Here is a 15326-nt window from a genome sequence, read left to right as displayed (position 1 = left end):
CCAGCCCCTGTAGTCCCAGCTACCTGGGAGGCTTAGGTTGGAGGATCACTTTAACCCAGGACTCTGAGGTTGCTGTAATCTAGTCTGACGCTATGGCGCTCTAGTCCTGAGAGAGTGAGACTCTGCCTTAAAACAAAAAAGACAAATTACTGTCATCATCGCAAAGATCTTTCTCATGCTACTCTTTTATAGGCATACCTAACCCTACCAGCTCTAACTCTTGGAAATTGCTAATCCGTTCATCATCTCTATAATTCTGTCATTGTGATAATATTATATAAATGGAATTTATGTATTATGCAACCTTTGAGATCACTTTCTTTCATTCATCACAATTCCCATGTAACTCCATCTGAGTTGTCAGGTGTATCAGTAGTTTGTTCCTTTTCATTGTCGAATAGTATTCAAAGGTATTTTGTTTCTTTTTTAAAATTTATTTATTTATTTTTTTACCGCAAATTAATATGAGGGCATAGTGTTTAGGTTACCTGTTCTCACTTTCAAGGTAAAGTTGAAGTTGCAGAGGCCTTCATCAGGAGGTGTGCTGAACACGCTGACATTGCGCACATTAGGTGAGATCCTGCCAATTGCCCTCCCTCTCGCCAACACTCACTCTCCTACCTCTCCCTCCCTCTTCTTTCCTCGCCTTGCTAGACTATATTTCTGTTTTATTGCTCCTGTGGGCATGTAATTGTTTAAATATTGGTTTCATATCATATTAGTATTGAGTATATGGGATTTTTTTTTTTTTTTTACGTTTTTGAGATACTTTACTAAGAAGAATATTGTTCACTGAATCCAGGTGAACTTAGAAGATGTAATGTCTCCATCTTTTCTTATGGCTAAATAGTACTCAATGCATGTAACACAGTTTGTTAATCCTTGATGAACTGATGGGCGTTTGGGTTGCTTCCACGACTTGGCAATTATGAATTGAGTTGCGATAAATATTCTAGTGGAAATGTCTTTGTGGTGAAATGATTTTTATTTTTCTGAGTAGGTACCTAGTAATTGAATTGCAAGATAAAAAGCAAGGTTGACTTTCAGTGCTTTAAGAAGTCTACATACTTCTTTCCATAAAGGTTCTATTAGTTTGTAATCCCTCCAGCAGTGTAGAAGTGTTCTCTTCTCTCCACATCCACCCCAGCACCTTCAGATTTGGGACTTTGTGATGTGAGCTAATCTCACCGGAGTTAGGTGATATCTGAGTGGTTTAGATTTGCATTTCTCTGATGATTAAAGACAGTGTGTATTTTTTCATATGTTTGTTGACAATTCATCTGTTATTTTCAGAAAAGTTTCTCTTCAAGTCTCTTGCCCATTTATAAATAGGGTTATTTGCTCTGTTCTCATAGATTAATGTGAGTTATCTGTAGATTCTGGTTATCAGGCCTTTATCAGATTTGTAACATGCAAAAGTCTCCCATTCCTAATTATGTCTGTTTACTCCGGATGTGGTACCCTTAGCTGTGCAGAAGCTTTATAGATTGATCAGAATGCACTTATTTATTTTTGGTGTCACTGCAATTGCTGGGGGCATCTTCCTCATAAAATGTTTTCCTAGGCTGGTATTTTCAAGAGTTTTCCCCACACTCCCTTCTAGAATTTGTATAGTCTTGTGTCTTAAATTTAAATCTTTTATCCAGTGACAACCAATTTTTGTCAATGTTGAGAAGTGTGCTTTCTGTTTCAGACTTGTGCACATGGCTAACCAGTTCTCTCAGCATCATTTATTAAATAGGATTTTTTTTCCCTAGTGAATGCTTTGTTTAGTTTATGATAGATCAAAAACCCATGTGTAGCTGGGTTCATCTTTAAGTTCTCTATCCTATTCTACACATCTATGCCTCTCTTTTTGTGCCGGTACCGTGCTGTTAGGATCACTATCAGCTTGTAGTGTAATGTGAAGTCTTGTACTGTATTGCCTCCAGGTTTGCTTTTATTTCTAAGAATTGGATTGACTATTTGTTTTTTTTCCTGGTTCCACATGAAATGAATTACTGTTTTAAAAGTTCTTTAAAGTGTGATTTTGGTGTTTGATGAGGCTTGCATGAAATCTGTAGGTTCCTTTTGTCAGTGTGGACATTTTTACAATGTTAACTCTTCCCAGCCATGAGCATGATATGTTCTTCCATTTGTTAAGATCTTCTGCTATTTCTCTTCTTGGTGTTTCATACCTTTCTTCATGGAGATGTTTTACTTCCTTTCTTAGATGTAGTCCCAGGTATTTCATCTTTGGAGCTACGTAACAGGTATAGATTCTTTGACTTCATTCTCAGTTTGGCAGTTATTGGGCATATACGAAGGCTACACGTTTGTGAGCAATGATTTTGTATCCCGAGAAGCTGTAATTTCCCTTGATCACCTCTAAGAGTTTTGTAGTTGATTCCCTGGGGTTTTCCAGGTATAAGATCATGTCATCTGTACAGAGAGAGAGTTTGAGCTCCTCTCTCCCCATTTGAATACAATTAGATCTCCTTCTGTTCCCTGATTTTGATGGCTGGGACTTCCAGCACTATGTTGAATAGCAGGGGCAAGTTTGGGCATCCTTGTCTTGTTCCAGATCTCAATGGAAATACGTTCAATTTGGTTAAATTCAATATGATATTTGCTGTGGGTTTCTTGGAGATGGCCTCTTTCAGTTTATGAAATGTCCCACCTAAGATTGTTTTCTTAAGCATTCCTTTTATTTATTTATTTATTTAGAAATGGAGTTTCATTCTTTGCCCTGGGTAGAGTATCATGGCATCATAGCTCACAGCAACCTCAAATACCTGGGCTAAAGCTGTTTACTTGCCTCAACCTCCCGAGTGGGTGGGACTACAGGCACCCATCACAATGCCCAGCTATTTTTCAGAGACAGGGTCTGGCTTCTGCTCAGGTTGGTCTTACACTGCTGAGCTCAAGTATTCCATCCACCTCTGCCTCCCAGAGTGCTAGGTTCACAGGTGTGAACCACCACACATGGCCCTTTCTTAAGCATTCTTATCAAGAAAGGATAGTGGATATTGCCAAAAGTCTTTTCTGCATCGAGAGAATCATATGCTTACTGTGTTTGATTTTATTTATGTGGTGAATTATATTTATGGATTTACATATGTGTAACCAACCTTGCATCCCTGGGATAAATCCTACTTGATCTTGATGTATAACTTCTTTAATGTGTCACAGTATTCTCCTTGCTAAGATCTCATTAAATATTTTTGCATTGATATACATTAGTGATATTAGTCTATAGATTCCTTTTTTTGTTGGGTCCTTTCCTGGTTTGGGAATCAGGGTGATATTTGCTTAGTAGAATGAATTGGAGAGGATTACTTACTTCCCTATGTTTTGGAATAGATCATGCAATATAAGTAGTAGTTCTTATTTGAAGGTTTGGTAGAATTGTGGTATAAAACAATCTGGTCCAGGGCTTTTCATTTTTTGGAAGATTTTGTTTAGCTGGCTGGGCACAGTGTCTCACACCTGTAATCCTAGCACTCTGAAGGCCAGATTGTGTCACTCTCCTGATGAAAGGAGTTTGAGACCATCCTGAGCAACAGCCAGACACCACCCCCCACTAAAATAGAAAAAGGAGCTGGGTGTTGTGCATTCCTGTAGTTCTAGATACTCAGGTGGCTTAGGGGAGAGGATCACTTGAACTCACAGGTTAAAGGTTGACGTGAGGTATGACACCATGGCTGTCTGCCCACGGTGACAAAATAAGACTCCATGTAAAATAAATAAATAAATAAATAAAATAAAATAAAGTTTTCATCTGGTATGTACTGGTAGAGGTTTGTAGAAATCATGTGTCCATTAGGATTCAACCCATATCACAGCTATGTTCTGAAGCTTCAACAATGCTCCAAGAGAGTGAGGCCACTTCAGTTACCTGAGACCTTTGTAGGCCATGCTGCTAGGCTCATATTTTCATAAACCACAGAGCTGGGAAAATGTGAGGTGATCCTGTTTGTCCCCTTGTACTGCAGAGGAAAAGACTTTCTATTATCCTGCACTGTAACCTCTGAAGTCAATTGTGAAAGTACCCTTGTAAAGTGCACTCAGCCATGTGGCCTTTGAGGTAAGCAGTTTGACTTACACCTAACTGAAATCACTGTTGGGAAAGATTCAGCATGAACTCATTTCATGTGCCTTCCAAGATAGAAAACTACTTCATTGTCTATTGTATATGACTCTTTACTGCACAGCACAAGGAAAGCTCAGAGTAACATTCTAAGGTGACTAGCTTATTATTTATAGTGTAGTATTATTTTGTAATTTTATTAATATGCACTGAGTGTAAGTAATTTAGAATAACAGAAAACTTGATGAGGGAGTCATCAAACACTACTTTCAAATCTTTGTACTGGCTAACAATGTCATGGATCACATAGTTGTCATACACACTTTCCCAGAGACCTAGGCTAGCTGGTTTAAGGTTCAGCAGACAGTGGCCTCTTGTATCATGTGCACGTCCTTATGATTATGTTCTGTTAATGAGAAGCATTGAGACAGAGAGAGAGAAGGGGACCAGGTGAGAGGGGCTAGACAACCCCTCTCATAAACCCGTTATGACCTCTTCCAGTTGGCACTGTGATTTTGAACCAATGATTTATATCTTTAGTTTTCAAATAATCAAAATAAATGAATAGTTCCTAAGATTTTGTGGTTAAGAATCTTCTTTTTCTTTTTTCTTGGAAAATATATAAAATGCTATTTAATTCAATGAACAACAAAAACAAAGAGAAAACTTATAACTAATACATAATGGCTTAATCAAGTCTATAATGGATCATAAAACTAATAAATTACAAATGTAAAAGGACTTTGAAATTTAGAAATTCTGACATTAAGAAAAGAGTCTGAAAGAAAATTCAATCACATGGAAAACAAATTAACAGTATATTTTTGAAAAATCAATCCCATGGCAGGAAAATAAGAATTTTAAATAACATAGTTATATAACATAATTTGATCATTCACTCTATTGGTACCTGATATTATTTATACTTAGGATCATAGCAAGTAGATCATAGACTTGTATCCTTCTAAGAATGTATTTGGGCATTGGAGAAAATGGGGTGTCTTTTGCATGTTTTGACCTAATTTGGATACTGTGTACTGACTCTCTCAGGGGTTTTTAAAACTGTGTCTTGGCTTCAACAGCCATAAGAGAAACAAAACTATATTTTTCACTTTCATTGGTCTATGTACTTAATGCCCTCTATCCGAGCTTTAAATAAAGTTGCCAACATACTTTTTAGGTTATCTCCATATACAGTAAAAGTGAAATTGTAAGACAATCTTTTCGATTTTATCTGACTTTTTTTCAATCTTATTATCAATTGCCAATGTGTTGTGGTATACAAAAGAACTACATAGATATGACCACCTCCGTTTTTAGAGGGTAATCTCCCTGGTGCACTCATTTTCCTAAAACATATAGAAAAAAAGCAGTAGATATATGATATCTTTCATTCACTGAAAGAAGATGAATCAATGAAGGGAAATAGAGATTTAGACAATCATCTACAGTTTATATGGATAGCAAGCAAGCATTAAAAATTGAGTACTTTATTTAACAATTATTAAGCATCAATACAGTTCCAGATTCCATGTAGGATAAAAAGGTAAATTAAAAAATGTATTCTTTGGGCAGTGCCTGTGCCCATCCTCAACCATACTTACTGAGCAAAGGATCCTTACCTTTGCAAAGGATCCTTACCTTTGCTCAGTGAGTATGGCTACGGCCTGATACACCAAGGGTGGTGGGTTCGAATTCGTTCCCGGCCAAACTGCAACAAAATATAGCAGAAGGCATTGTGGCAGGCATCTGTAATCCCAGCTTCTCTGGAGGCTGAGGCAAGAGAATCACCTAAGCCAAGAGCTGGAGGTTGCTATGAGCTGTGACACCATGGCACTCTACCGAGGGCGACAAAGTGAGACTCTGTCTCCAAAAAATGTTTAAAATGTATTCTCTGATCCTTTTGTAGTTCATTAGCATGATTTGTTTTTCATGCGCATGCGTGAGATGTGCCTCCCACAGAGCTTAGGTGGGGTGACGGTTGACTACTGATGGTTGATAGTTCTCCCTTTGTACTCCTGTTCTTGTTGCTCTGGTGATGTTTCTAGTTTCTGCTCCAAGATTGGAAGCTCACAGCTAGAACTGCATTCCTTAAAAAGTCCTTAAAGAATGGGGTAGTAAGCTCCTCCTCTTCCAATTTCCTCTAAATATGTTGATCTGGAGTTGGCACTCTTTTTCTCAGTTTGTCATTTACTCTTGGATTAGCTGAGATGCGCCTGGGACCACCCAGAAAGGCGAATCCGCTGGCTCCTTGGCCCAGAGTTTCTCATGCTGGATGCACAGCCACCACGTCAGGCAATCACCACTCGCCAGGAGCTTCCCCGCCTGGGGCTCCCCGCTCCATCCCCGACCTCTGCGCTGAGGTGTGCACCTGCAAAAGACCAGTCTGGCGAGGAGCTGCGGGGCAGTGCCAAGGATCTTCTTGGGACGTTTTGATAATCAGAGTAAGACGTATTTATTTATTTATTTCGAGGCAGAGTCTTGCTCTGTGGTCGTGGTGGGGAGTGCCCTGGTGGGCTAGGTTTTCTTTTTCTTTCTTTTTTTTTTTTGTGAGACAGAGTCTCACTATGTCGCCCACTGCAGAGTGCAATTAGCTTCAGGGCTCCACAAACCTCAAACTCTTGGGCTTAGGCGATTCTCCTGCTTCAGACTCCCAAGTAGCTGAAACTACAGGCGCCCACCACAACGCCTCCAGCTATTTTTTTGTTATTGTTGTCATTGTTGTTTTGCCAACCCTGGCCTGGTCGAATCCACCAGCCCAGGAGCATGTGGCTGGCGTCCTGGCAGGTGAGCTAGAGGCGCCCAGCCCAGATTTTCTATTTTTAGTTTAAAGGATCCTTACCTTTGCTCAAGCTGGTCTCTAGTTCCTGATATCAAGCAATCCACACACCTGGGCCTACTAGAGCGTTAGGATTACAGGTATGAGCCACTGTGTCTGCTTGGGAAGAAAATGCACATGTGTACATACAAACAAAAATGGAGAAACATGGACGAAACTTAGGATGTTGTCTCTAAAGAGCACCCAGAGAACAGGAGATCAGTCTTTTCAACTTTCACACAAGTACGTTATTCTAGTGTTATCCATTATTCAAACCTGATACAGCTCCAATGAATTTCCCTTTCTTTTTTATATTTTCATTTTAATTAATTTCTTTTTTCTTTTTTATTATTACATAAACACATAGATCATGTATACATTAATGCATTTATTGGGTACAATGTGCTGATTTCATATAGAATTAGGAATGCTTACGTAGAATCCAAAATAATGACCAATCAAGGCCAGCAGTCCACAAGTTCTGGCTACTCTGCACTTATCAGTTGTTACTTTCCTCACTAGAAGCTGCACTGCAGACACACAAGTTTATTTTCATTCTTTTTCTATCCTCCTTGCCTTTTCACATCTGCCCATTTTCACTCCTAATGGCTCATTCTCCTAGGCTCTGCCCTCACCTGAAGACAAATGACTTGCATTCATGAGGAGGTAGCAGGAGAACTGACTTAGGTGTGTAGGAACTGCATTCAAACTTTTTTTTTCTTGAGACAGTCTCATTCTGTCACCCTAGGTAGAGTGCCCTTTTCTCATTAGTCACAGCATTGTCAAACTTTTAGGCTCATGTGATCCACCTGCCTCACTCTACCAAGTCGCTGGGAATACAGGCAGGTGCCACAACATTCAGCTGTTTTTTCTATTTTTAGTAGAGAGAAGGTATCACTCTTCTTCAGGTTAGTTGCAAACTCTGAAGACCAGGCAATCCAGCCGCCTCAGCCTCCCAGAGTATTTTTTTTAAGTATTACAGAAATGTTCACCAGCTTAACTGAGGTGCAATATATGGATTTTAATGGCCCTATGTACTAAAATATAACTATGTGGACGGAAATTCTGAAAGAACTCCGCTGTACTGTTAAGTGTAACCTGTGGAATGGCACACAGATTATGGTTGATGACCAAATGTAATTTTCATTAATTGCTTCCACAAACATTTGTTGAGCACCTACTATAATGCCAGACTTACTCTTAATGCTGACACACCATGAAAGACACACACAGAGAAAAGTTCTGATCACAGGGACCTCACTCTGTAGTGAATGTGGAAATAAAGAAACATTTTCTCCAGTGACTAATAAAATAAAATCAATAGATACATACATATCATGACAGGCTACACAACAAACTAATCAGGGAAGCAGGGAAAGGAAATGGAGTGGAGTGGGCATGAAATTGGGACCTTTCAGTAGATTGTGCAGCTAAGGCCTCTCTGAGAAAGTGACACAGGAGGAAAAGCCTGAGGGAGGTGAAGGACCAGCTGTGGAAGTCTGGAGATGGAAGTTGCAATGAGATAGTGTCCTGAGCTTCCTACTGATTTTTCCCAGTAAACTTTTTAGTCACTGATAAACAGTAATGTCCACCGTATGTTGATGCAAGAAGTGGTATGTTGTTGTCCTTTGGTAGATACATATTGTTCAGGTTTAAGAACAGATTAGCCTTGAAGATTCCAGAAACTAAGACATGCTTTAAGACCTGTGATGCTTAGAAAAAATTGAGGCTTTTGCCTGCCTTGCATCTACTTCACAGCTTGAGATATGCCAATTCACACATGTTCTAAGCACGTGTTGCTAGCAAAAAATCTCTATTCCTCAGTGGGCAGAGTATATTTGGAATGTCAGTGCACCTAACCTTTCCCTGCCCCACTTCCCTCAGCCAAGGAGTGTCCAAGCCTTAAAGTAACCTCATCTATGTTTCCTGTGTTCTGCTGGTCGAAAGAACTGTTTGGATTCACTCTGAAAAACACAAAGTGATGGCAAAATGGAGAAACAATTAGCTTCTTCCCCATGATCTCCTTTCTCCTCTATTAAAAAACAAAAAAGGATGTATTTAGTGAGATTATCAAAATAAAAACTGCCCATTTTTAATGGCGATTGTAGACCTGGCCCATGGTTGACATTGCTCAGTGTTTCTGCTGCTTTTCTTACCCTCTCTCTTTCTCTGTGTTTTTTTCTAAATTGAAGAAAAACTTATATAATGTAAACTGAATCATTTTAGAGTGAAAAAAAAGAAAAGAAAAAATTGAGCCTATAGCTAGGCATAGTAAATTGTATGCTTGTATAAAATGGATCTTTTTGGACATGTGTCTAAATAGGTCCTTTCAATAGCTTCCCACATAAGTGGCTCCGTGCAGTGTTGTAAACTGTGATGTTACTTGAGTCACGGTGATGTACAAAATCCCAATGGGAAAAACAGTAAGAGAACTTAATTAGGCAGGTGAGAGCTGCATTCAAATCTTTTTATTTTTTTTTTATATTTTTAAGTAACTTTCACTCTGTCTTCCTGGGTAAAGTGTCATAACATCATAGCTCACTACAACCTGAAACTCCTGGCTCAAGTGATACTTTTGCTTCAGCCTTCCTAGTAGCTGAGAATACAGGTACTTTACAACAACATCTTGCTAGGTTTTCCTGTTTTTAGTAGATTAGGGGTCTCCCTCTTGAGGAGGCTGGTATCAAACTCCTGATGTCAATCCATCCACCTGCCTTGGTGTCCCAGAGTGCTAGGAATATAGGCAGGAGACACCAACTGTAGTCACTGTATAGAGTATAGACTTTAAAATCTTTATCATATATCTGTACATTTATACATATTTTGCATATTGTATTGCCTTGAGCATTGATAAATTAATAAGCAGTGTACAATTTCTAAGAAATCACCATCTACTCTTATGTATTCTACACTGCATATTTTATTGCAAGCATTTAATTAAGTGATTATTTGTATTGCAAATGCATGGACCCTCAAGTTGCTTTACATTTTAAGATCTTCCCCAGCACATCCACAGGCAGATAGAGGGCCATCCCTACCAGCAGGTATACCAGTGCCACATCTATGCAAAGGAGTTTCTTGTCCTCCTCCAACTCATTTACCTGGACTAATTAGAAAACTATCATCACTGCCATTACCTTTGGAGGCCTCCTCCTCTACCACCACCTTTGTTGGGGGATCCCATGTCTGGGATCACCACTTCCTCTATCTTATAGAATGAGGCAGAGATAAATGTATAAACCTGAACTTCACGTGTTGATTTTTGAACAGCATGGGAGTTTTGTTTGAAGACAATCAGCCCATCAAAAGCAAAACTTTGACTTGTTTTTCACATCTTCTGGACATTGGTGGTCGTGAATGGATGAACACTGTGGAGTCATGTGTAAGAATGGTGTAATGTTTGAAAATATGACTGCTGATCCTTGATTTCCTATGTGAGCCCTCCATCTTAGGTTTCTCTTTCAGTACACTATCTTTGACAGAAAGTCCATAGAGAATAAGAAATTCATGTAGAAGGAAGGAGGAATCAATAAAGTGCTTTAAGGATGCACTTTTTTAGTTTTTTAGGGCTGCTATTGGAAATTCCTACAAAGCATGTGGTTCCAAACAGCAACGACCTATCTCTCACAATTGTAGTGGCCAAAAGTACAAGGTTAAGATATTGGCAGGGCCACGTTTTCTCTGGAGGTTCTATAAGAGAGTATGTTCCTTGTCTTTCCCAGTTTCTGGTGGGAGCTGCCATTCCTTGGTTTCTGACCACATCACTTGCTGGTTTGTGTTCTCACGGCCTTCCCTTCTGTGCATTTTTAATCTTCCTCTGCCTGTCATAAGGGTCAAAAAATCCATTGAAGATTTTATTTTAAGATAAATGGAAAGAGACTATTTTCCAGTGAACCGATTGCAAGCCAAGGATAGCATCCTTGATTTAGTACAAAACAAAAGTGTTTTCAGAGAGAACAAAGACACTATTCCTTTTTACAAAGTACCTCCCAGCTTTCCTCTCTGGTTTGCCTATTCAAATGAAGGACACAAATGTACTGAGTTCTGATTTCAGTCTACACTTGCTAAGTTTTGACTGGTCCATGCAGGGCACAGTCTATTAGGAGGTTCACGTAACACTAAGCAAGAACAGACAGTTATGAAATTCCCAAAATTAAAATCGTAGGGATTTTTCTGGGAATGCAGAGTAAGTGTGTAACTTCTATTTAGCAAATGGCCAATTAGCGCTATTTTCAATTTAGGCTCAGGTACCCACTGAGGATCCATCTTGAAGTGTCTGTTCTTTGAGTGTTCACATAGGATACATGTGATTGTTTTTAGGGTCCATCCAATTAATCCAAAATAAACTTTTCTCAAGATCCTTAACATGTGGCTGGTTGCGAGGGCTCACACATGAAATCTTAGCTCTCTAGGAGGCTGAGGAAGGTGTATTATTTGAACTCACAAGTTTGAGACCAGCCTGAGCCAAAAGCAAGACCCTGTCTCTAATACTAGCCAGGAATTTTTTTTGGGGGGGGGTGGTGGTACAATGTGCTGGTTTTATATACTATTTGAAATATTTTCATCAAACTGGTTAATATAGCCTTCGTTGCTTTTTCTTAGTTATTGTGTTAAGACATTTATATTCTACATTCAATAAATTTAACTTGTACCCTTGTAAAATGCACCATAGTTGTGCTCCCACCAATTACCCTCACTCCACCCATCATTCCCACTCCTCTCCTTTCCCCTACCTTTCCTCTTTCGCCTTCTTCTTGGGCTATAGTTGGGTTATAGCTTTCATATGAAAGCTATAAATTGGTTTCATAGTAGGGATGAGTACATTAGATACTTTTTCTTCCATTCTTGAGATACTTTGCTAAGAAGACTATGTTCCAGCTCCATCCATGTCAAATCTAACCCCAGTAAAGTTAGCCCACATCACAAAATCCCAAAACCGGAGATGTTGGCATGGATGTGGAGAAAAGGGATCACTTCTGCACTGCTGGTGGGAATGCAAAGCAATACGTTCCTTTCGGAAAGATGTTCAGAGATCACTTAGGGATCTAAAAATAGACCTGCCATTCGATCCTTCAATTTCTCTACTAGGTATATATCCAGAAGAACAGAAATCACTTGATAACAAAGATATTTGAAACAGAATGTTTATTGCAGCCCAATTCATAATTACTGGCCAGGAATTGTGGTGAGTGCCTACAGTCCCAGCTACTTGGGAGGCTGAGGCAAGAGGATCACTGGAGTCCAAGAGTTTGAGGTTGCTATGAGCTATGATGATCCCACAGCACTTTACTCAGGGAGACAAGAGTGAGTTTCTGCTTCAATGAAATAAAAAAGATCCTTAATGTGACAGACTTCCTTTTCTTAGGCAAAATCTGTGAAGTATAACTTTTTTTAGGTGCATCACACACTTATTGAAACGGATTGTTATTTGGTATTTCTGCTCATTGAGTTTCTGTCTCTAAATTACCATGTGGGCAGAGAAACTCCAGTTGATCTTAGCCAAAAGGCGGAGAAGTGATTTTCGCAGAGAAACTGACCATGACTCCAGAATGAAATGAAAGTTAGATTGTGAATTTGATCACTTTTTTGAATATGACTAAATACCAGGATTAATTCTAAAATATGTAGTGTGTTTATGGGTTACAGTGAAGTCTCTTCCTATCAGCAAGTGATTCAAAAGACCAAAAGCCTTTCACTTTTTTGGTGGGGGTAGAAGGGGACAGCCAGAGTCTCACCCTGTTGCCCAGGCTAGAGAGTTAGTGCATCATAGTGCAGCATAACTCCAGCAACCTCAAATTCTTGGGTTCAAGCTTTTCTTGCCTCAGGGTCCCAAGTAACTGGGACTACAGGTGCCTGCAGGACACCAGGTTAATTTTATCATTTTTTTTTTTTTTATAGAGAAGGAGTCTTGCTCTTGCTCTAGCTGGTGTCAAATACCTGAACTCAAGGGATTCTCCCACCTCAGACTCCCAGAGTCCTAGGGTTATAGGCCTGAGCCACTGCTTGCACCCAGCCCGAATGCCTTTTTGTGAAGAAGCCAAATGTAGGCCAAGAAGAAATTTAATTAGAATAGTCAGTCAGAGGCTCCTAACTGGGCAACTCAATACTCTGGCTTGTATTGAAGAGCTATAAAGAAAAGTGAAAAAAATATACAGACAAAAGATAAAATATTAAAACCATTATATAAGGGGTTACATGAATTTCAGAAACAAATATTGAGTATAAATCTGGAGAATTTGAATAAAATTATTTATGATTCATTTTATTTTGCTATGAATTTTCTTGTATGTGCAACTATCTTTTTTTTAACTTTTGATTTTACAATAAGAAGTTGCAAAAATAATACAGAGAGGTTCGTGTAGGCCAAACCCAGTTTCACTCAATTTTTTACATCTTGTATTGACTGAATGAAAGTCAAGATACTGACATGAATACAATGTATATAAGTAGTTTTGTGCTATTTTATCATTTGTAGGTTAATATCACAAATACTTGAATCAAGATACAAGGTGGCTCACACCTATAATCCTAAGCACAGTGGGAGCCTAAGGTGGGAGGATTGCCTGACATCAGGAGTTCAAGACCAGCCTGAGAAGGAGGGAGACCCCATCTATAATAAACATTCAAAATTTAGTGTTGTGGCCAGCCTCTGTAGTCCCAGCTACATTGGAGGCTGAGGCAGGAGGATCACGAGAACCCAGGACTCTGAGGTTGCTGTGAGCTAGTCTGAGGCCATGGCACTCAAGCCTTGGCAACAGAGTGAGACTCTATCTTAAAATAAACTGGTACATTCCTATCATTATCACAAAGATCTCTCTCATGCTATTCTTTTATGCTCATACCTACCCCTATCTGCTCTAACCCCTGGAAATCACTAATTTGTTCTTCATCTCTATAATTCTGCCATTATGATAATATGATTTAAATAAAATTTACACGATAGTCAACCATTTGAAATTAGTTCTTTTCATTCATCAAAGTTCCCTTGTGACCTTTCTGGGTTGTCATATATATCAGTAGTTTGTTCCTTTTCACTGTGGAATAGTATTCCATAGTGTTTTTTTCTTTTCTTTTTTTAATGGAGCATGCTAGCTGTGTTCTACAAGCCCCAGAGGATTCATACACATTTTTACAATAACCGTTATTTGTTTTTAAAGTTAATATATGCAGTATAGGAAACTTAAAAACACAAGAAGCAAAGAACAAAGTCATCCACAACCACAAGCAATTTATATTTTGACACGTCCTTCTAGATCTCCAGTGTACATACACAACATCCAATTTTCTGTGTTTGAGATCGGACACTATGTATCATGCTTTTTCACACATCATGAATTTTTACCAATCCAAAATCCCAAAGACTTCTATGAGTATTTTGATAACCAAGAATACACTAAACCAACTCAATCTGTTAGGATAGAATGTAATCCTTCCTTTCTTGGGATGAAAATTTCATAGAAGACAAAAATGGCAACAAGCATCTGGATAGAAGTACTGACAGTGTTCCAAATAAAATACTGCATTCCAAAAAACGAAAATATATATACTGCATTCCCTTAATGCTCACTTTAAAATGAAATATAAGTGAGCATTAAGTGTGTGTGGCTCAGTGAGTAGGGAACCGGCCCCATATACCAACAGTGGCGGGTTCGAACCCAGCCCCGGCAAAACTGTAACAACAACAAAAAGTAATAAAAATAAAATCAAATATAAAGCAAAAGTACACCAAGTATAATGTTTTTAGAATAATTATCAAATGTATACCATTAAAATATTAGCAAGAAGGTATGTTTCCATTGAATTACTCAATGTATATTTTTATAGTATAGTCAAAAGGAAGGCACATACAACAGAGGCTACCATCAAAATGTAACGTGAACACACCTACACACATCTCTCCATTCATGCTTCCTTCTGCCCCTCTGCTGCCAACCTAGTGAACAAGTCTTGATATACACTGCTCAGAGGGGGTTTAACAAGTCCATGTCCAAGAAGCATCTTTCCTATCAATTATAACAAAAAGATACTCACAAAATGGCTGATTCACTTGTTCTACTTTTTATCATACATTTGTCACTTCAGGAAAACTCCAAAGCTTTGATGTTGAAAAATAATGAACTTTATCTACAACAAACACAGATACTTTACTAAAAATGCAGATACAGATCCATGGTTATAATCTAAAACTGTCTTCAACTTATGGAGATACTAGCAAAGAGCCCTTCCCTTCACCTTTCCTCTTCTTCTTTCCTTCTCCACGGACTAAATATAGGAATCGGTCCAGCTCTAATAAGTAGATTAACAGAGGTCACTCCTCGAAGACAGTCCTTTCTAAAAAGTGACAAAAGGACATATATAAATTTATTATTTTACTACCCATGTTTTAACATACATTGAGCATTCAGATTAGCTTATCCTCTAATACACAGCAATATTAAC

The 15326-nt window shown here is 38.7% G+C and overlaps 1 pseudogene; it reads left to right on the top strand.

Moving 5' to 3' along the window:
• Positions 1–5966: 5966 nt before the first annotated feature.
• Positions 5967–6063, top strand: LOC128579234 (uncharacterized; annotated as a pseudogene).
• Positions 6064–15326: the final 9263 nt, after the last annotated feature.

Source organism: Nycticebus coucang, chromosome Y (assembly GCF_027406575.1).
Source record: "Nycticebus coucang isolate mNycCou1 chromosome Y, mNycCou1.pri, whole genome shotgun sequence".
NCBI classification, from domain to species: Eukaryota; Metazoa; Chordata; class Mammalia; order Primates; family Lorisidae; genus Nycticebus; species Nycticebus coucang.
The sequence above is the reverse complement of the archived record's forward strand: the minus strand, read 5'-3'. Positions and strand labels throughout refer to the sequence as shown.